Below are 7,109 nucleotides of genomic sequence, written 5' to 3' on the forward strand. Positions count from 1 at the left end.
TCCTTGGGGTTTCTTTGATGTTCACCCCTTCCCTCACCTATCTTACCCTCCTTCACACTCCCCTCTTTGTGTTTGGTAGAATTTTCAACTAGGACCTTTTGAGAGATACCAGAGGGGGTTTTCTTTGATTTAGATATAAGAATTGCAGTTGTTTTGGCAGCTTTGGTAGGCAACTGTTTGGTCATTGTTACAGTTGCCATAGCTATGCCTGAAGTCAAAGAAATAGAAGGGATTGGAATAGTTGAGAGTGTAGATGAACTTACCTCACTTACCTGAGGTGCCAGCATTACAGGAAAATAGAACATTGGCACATCCTTGTGATGGTTGGCTCTGTTCAAATCTGCAATGATTCTTCTCTCTTGAACCCAACACGCTAATTTGTTGGTTGGGTTCTCAAGTACAATCTCTTCACAAAGATGGTTAGCCAAAAGCATAAAAAATCTAGCATAGTAAATATTCTTTCCTCTTTTGGCTAAGTCACCTACTTTGTAACCTAACTCATACACAACCAGATCACTTAAGTTGTAATATTTGTCTGTAACTAGCATGTATAGCATGTTAAGCATGGAAATGTTCACAGAATCAAAATTACTGATTTTTCCAGAAAAGACCTTAGTTACTACATCACACAAGTAACTCCATTCCTTCCTAAGACCTAGTCTTCTAATTTCACTTAGTTTTGCAGTAGGAAGTGCATAATGAATGGAATTTAGCATATTGACAATATCAGTGTCAGTGTGTGGTGCAGTAACATTGTCATCAGGAATCTTGAAACATGCTTTTATGACATCACTATTGATACAGAAAACATTACCTTTGATGGTCAGAGTGATGGTTTTGTCAGTAGAGTTGTAGATTGCTGTTATCCACATCTCCTCAACAACTTCACAATAAATTGTGGGTGATTCCAGCATAGCAAAACTTAACTTGCAGTTCTTCACGAAGTCCATCATCTTATGATAGTCTTCAGATTGCTGAATCCCCTTATTGACCAAGGCAGTGAAGTTGTTCTTCTCATAGATGAACCCAGTCTGTGACATGATCTTTACTACGGGTGCCATTGTTAGGGAAGAAAAGCTTGAAGAGAAAGAGGATTTTTGCTTGAGAGAGAATGAAATAAGACAGTTGAATTTGAGAATGATAAAAGAAAATGATTAGAATGAAATAGGCTTTTATACTTTGCTCAAACTCAACGGATAAAAATAATAAAGAGAAATAAATTACCCAATAGAAACTGCCTAAAATTACCGTTTTAAAATAAACTTTAAAAATTCCACCCATTATCCGTCGTGTAATGCTTATAAACTGTAAGTATACTCGATGGATAATGTTCAGGGAATTAACGGTTAAGATTTAGACACTTCGACGGATGAGGATAAAATGTTATCCGTCGAGCTTTAAAATATTCCAGAAAAGTAATTGATTTTTATTTACAATTTGTATATCGACGGATGACTCAACCGGATGGATAATGGTCATCCGTCGAGAGACAAATTTTGACTTAGCCAAAATTTCATCCAAGACTAAAAATCAACTAAATTTCTGGCTCCTTTTCAACTTGCAAGAATAATTCAGATAAATTCAAGAGTAATTAAGAATACCTAACTCACTTACCAACCTAGAAAAGGTGGATTCATCCAGTGTCTTGGTAAAAATATCTGCAAGTTGCTTCTCACTTGGAACAAAATGTAACTCTCCAGTACCATTCATTACATGCTCCCTTATGAAATGGTACTTGATGTCTATATGCTTTGTCCTTGAATGTTGCACTGGATTTTCAGTGATGGCAATTGCACTTGTGTTGTCACAGAAAATAGGAATCCTTTCAACTTGCAAACCATAGTCTAGCAATTGATTTTTCATCCATAAAATCTGTGCACAGCAACTACCAGCGGCAATATATTCAGCTTCAGCTGTAGAAGTAGAAACTGAATTTTGCTTTTTACTGAACCAGGACACAAGCTTGTCTCCTAAAAATTGACAGGTTCCTGTTGTGCTTTTTCTATCAATTCTGCAACCTGCATAATCTGCATCTGAATAACCAGTTAGATCAAAACCAGAATCTCTAGGATACCAAATGCCAAGGTTTGGTGTTCCTTTGAGATATCTGAATATTCTTTTAATAGCTATCAAATGAGACTCTCTAGGATCAGCCTGAAATCTAGCACACAAACATGTAGCAAACATTATATCTAGCCTACTGGCTGTTAAGTACAGAAGTGAGCCAACCATGCCTCTATAACTTGAAATATCCACAGACTTTTCAGTAGTATTTAGTTCAAACTTAGTTGCAGTGGCCATGGGAGTTTGTGCAGATGTGCAATCCATTAGATCAAACTTCTTTAAAAGATCAAAAATATATTTAGTTTGACTAATGAATATTCCATCACTAACTTGCTTAACTTGTAAACCAAGAAAGTAAGTTAGTTCTCCCATCATACTCATTTCATACTTGCTTTGCATCAGTTTGGCAAACTTTTTACAAAGTTTCTCATCTGTAGAGCCAAAAATAATATCATCTACATAAATTTGAACAAGTATGCTAGAGCCATTCACATTTCTGAAAAATAAAGTTTTATCTACAATACCTCTTGTGAAGTGATTTTCCAAAAGGAACTTTGATAAAGTGTCATACCAGGCTCTAGGTGCTTGCTTTAGTCCATAAAGTGCTTTCAATAGATAGTAGACATACTCTGGGAAATTTGGATCTTCAAAGCCAGGAGGTTGACTTACATACACTTCTTCCTCCAAATCTCCATTCAGAAAGGCACTTTTGACATCCATTTGATAGACCTTGAAATTGGCATGGGCTGCATAGGCTAAGAAGATTCTGATGGCTTCAAGTCTTGCAACAGGAGCAAATGTTTCATCAAAATCTATCCCTTCTTCCTGACAATAGCCTTTAGCCACCAATCTTGCTTTGTTCCTTACTACTATGCCATTTTCATCCATCTTGTTTCTGAATACCCATTTGGTGTCTATAGGATTCTTTCCTTTAGGCTTGGGTACCAGCTTCCATACTTTATTCCTTTCAAATTAGTTTAGCTCCTCCTGCATAGCTAAAATCCAATCAGGATCTAATAAGGCTTCTTCTACCTTCTTTGGTTCTTCCTTAGACAGGAAGCTGCTGTATAGACATTCTTCTTGAGTTGCTCTCCTGGTTTGAACTCTGGAAGAGACATCACCAATAATCAGTTCAAAGGGGTAATTTTTTATCCATTTTCTTGGTTGAGGTAGATTAGCCCTAGATGAAGAGACCTCAATGTTGTCTTGATGTGTGATTGAGTTTTGATTGCTAGAAACTCCCCCTGAGTTTGTGGATCTTTGATTTGAAATTGGGGTGCTTTCTATGGGTGATCTGCCTTGACTTCCTGCTCCTTTTGATAACCCGACGGATGGTGAATTTTGAGTACCGACGGATGAGGCAGGTTGTCTCCCGACGGATAATACAGATTGCCTTCCGACGGATGAAGCATTCTGTAACTCGACGGATATTGAGTTTTGTGCTTCATTTGTAGTAAATTTGTCTGCATTATCCTTAGATACTGTTTCTTGATCACTTTCATCATCACTTTCTTCACTGACCATCTCAACATTGTCGAATTTGAGGCTCTCATGGTAATCTCCATCTTTTAGTCCTTCAATCTTTTTATCATCAAACACAACATGTATTGTAATAACCCCAATTTTTGGAAAATTTTGAAACCCTTATGAATAGTGTTTTTGCTGAATGAGAAAACTTTTCATGCCACACTATGTAGGGGTTCTGTTATGGATATTCTGGGATATTATTAGTACTCTATGAAGTATATAAGTGTATGTAAAGATCGTCAGAATCCAATTCCGAACACTTTGGTTTTTCCCGGAAATCCACAAGATACGGAGAGAATTGAGTATAAGGTAACAGGATAAAAAGGATTTAAATTAAAAAGGATTATAATAGAGGATCATAAAAAGGAATATAATGTATTGAGAAAGGTTAAGGGAACCTAAGTAATAAGATCCCGGGTATGATCCTTCAAACGATAAACGAGAACGAAAGTTAAGCGAACCGTATAACAGATCAGCGGTCATTAGGCAAACGATTAGGAAGTTAATCAAAGGGATTAGTGGGAATGATGTCATCCAACCAATAGAAAGAGGACAAGGAAGGGAGGATGACATCATGAGGATGATATAAGCATGACATGGGAAGGAAGGAGGTGTGGTTGAATGAGAACCACACAAATTCAAGGGCAAGAAGGTAATTGACTAAAGCAAGCACAAAAACCAAGCAACCAAGCCAAGCAAAAATCATTTTCATCAAAAATCAAAAGCAACCAAGGCTTTGTTCATGAAGCTCTCGGGTGGTTTTCTTAAAAAATGAAAGTCCAAGCTCCTCCACTTACTATTTAGCAAGGTAATTATCTAAGCTTCCCCATGGATAGTTACATACTTCCTATAAGTTTAAGCTTCTAATTCCAAGCCAATCTTTTTCTATAAATCATGAAAGAAGATGGTGAATAGTGTTTTCAAGAACTAAAATTTGTGTTCTTGAAGTTTTGTTTAGATTAAGCTTGGATAAGGGCTTTAAAGGTGATTCCAAGCCATTCTCTTGATTCTCCACTCTCCAAGGAAGGTATAAACTACAAACCCTAGCTTTAGTTTTGAGTAATTAGGATTGAATGTGTTTGATATAGCATATGTGAAGCATGATGCTTGAATGGTTGAAGTTTGGTTGAGTTTGTAGAGATTAGTTGGTTTTGTTGCATTGTTGGAGTTGTAAATCTTGGTAATTAGTTAAAGAACCTAAGTAAAGCTTTTAGTTCATGTGAGGAATAAGTATAAATGGTTAATGTGGATTTGTTGGGGTTGTTATGATGTGATAAGGATGGATGTTTGTTGTATGATGGATTTGAGGTTGGATTTGATGTTGATTTGGAATGGGTTTGAATGGTTTAAATATTGGTAATCGCGTAAACATAGCCGTCGTAACGTCCGATTTTCTTTGGACTGTTTTTGTGCATAGAATTAGGACCCGAGAACCCCCTGCTAGATTATGACCACTGCCATGTTTAGATAGCTCATGTTACGAGCTTCGTTTTGATATGTAGTTCGTTCGATTCCGATGCACGGTTTAGGAGAAACGACCGTTTCAAGTAACGGCGTTTCGCGAACGAAACTTTTCCCCTCGCCTTACTTTGAAACATAGGTTAAAGACCAAAAAGGGTTAATTAATGTATGAAACATTTATGGTAAGTGTGTTAGGCAGTTGGGAAGACACTCGCGAAGGAATCGCTTTAAAACTCATAAAGGTTAAATTATTAAAAATGGTGGAGCCGAGGGTACCCGAGTGACTTAAGCGAATCAGTGAGCGCAAAACAAGCGTTAGAGTCTAAGTTAGTTAAAGTATAGATTTACAAGTGACTTTGGTTTAATTCCAACTTACTTGTTGTTTATAGGTTACCAGACTCGTCCCGAGCCATTCGTAACCCCAGTCGCTCAGGCAAGTTTTCTACCCGTTATACTGTTGTTGTGATGTATATATGTATATGCATTATCTTGCGATAGATGCATGATGTTTATATTAGAAAATGTTGCAATATATTGAAGCATGCTGCTATGGTATATATATGCATGCCTGTTTCATATTCTTTCCATATATAATTGTTGATTCAGTTGATAATACCTATGCTAGAGGATAGCGGTAACTTGCGTATACCCTTAGTATAGGGGATAAAAGGTGAACATATTTCTAAACCGGGAGTCGATGTTCCCGAGTATATATATATATATATATATATATGGATATAGTTTTTAAAACTATTAATTGAATAAGGTTTATTCGATAACTTTAACTTTATTTTATTATTGAATATTATTTCGAATATTATTCGAAGGCGTATGACTCCTTTACATTATTTATTGAATATTATTTGAATATTCATTTGAGGATGTATGACTCCTTTATTTTATTTAATGAATATTATTTATAATATTCATTCGAGGTATTATGACTCAGCTTATTTTATTTATTGAATATTATTTGAATATTCATTTGAGGATCTATGACTCCGATTGTTTGCTGAAATATATTCTTTATTTTATTAAAGAATAAGGTGTTAATAATCAAACTTATTTTCGATTATTCAAATAAAGATAATACTTTCATATGAGTATATCTTTGGTTATTTAATACTCGTTTCGAGTATAAGTTTTAATACTTCTACTTCAATTATTTTATAAAGATTATTTTTATGGGAATATTATTTAAATAATAATATTCAGACATTTTCTAAATATTCTGGGGACTGATTTACTTCATTAAATCAGTTTTACTCCAAACACTCTTTAAAGTGTTTTCGAGTCTTTAAAATGATTTTCAAAAGTTAGAGCGGATCCCAAAACTATTTTTATATTTAAGATCTTCCTTTTAAAAAGGGGATTTAAATACTCGCTCAAAACCTGGGGGATCCGGCTCGGTGGTGTGTTTTATATTCGCAACAAGGTTGCTGTCTTGGTAAAAGAGTTTTTGATTACTTACCCAACACTCGGGAAGTAAAATTCTTGGAACAAGTTAATCCATTAACAGGCATCGCCTGGGAAATATCGGTGAGTTCTCCTTTCCAAATGGATACGACTTCTTGGTGGAGCCGTATCAACAAGTTTCTACTTGGGGAAAGTGGGGACGAGCTTTACGTTTCAGAGTCATGGATTTCATCTGAACTAGGAGTGGCGTAAGTGGCCGAGTAGCGCCGGCCCAGCCTTATTATATTGGCCCAAATGGCCTGGAAGTTCCGCTAAGGCGGTCCATTCCTTAGGAGTTCAGTGTTCGGTTGACAAGTAAATCCGACAGGTTCTCCTCTACATGTAGAAAATGGTGGGGTTGTACTACTACGACTGATTATCGTAAGTGGTCTTCCTGGCGCGGCAAACTCCCGTAATGAGTTCATCATCCAATTGGATAATTTCTGCAACACTACCCAGAGCACTTCGATAGAAAGGCTACGGTTGGGCGATTGTTGAGTGTTGGCAGGGTCAAGTTTTCAAAATGATGTTTACATCAAATGAAGTATCTCGTAACTTCATTTTATTTTGATAATATTTTAAAGATTTAATCTATTCAAATC

This window comes from Apium graveolens, chromosome 2 (genome assembly GCF_009905375.1).
Source record: "Apium graveolens cultivar Ventura chromosome 2, ASM990537v1, whole genome shotgun sequence".
NCBI classification, from domain to species: domain Eukaryota; kingdom Viridiplantae; phylum Streptophyta; class Magnoliopsida; order Apiales; family Apiaceae; genus Apium; species Apium graveolens.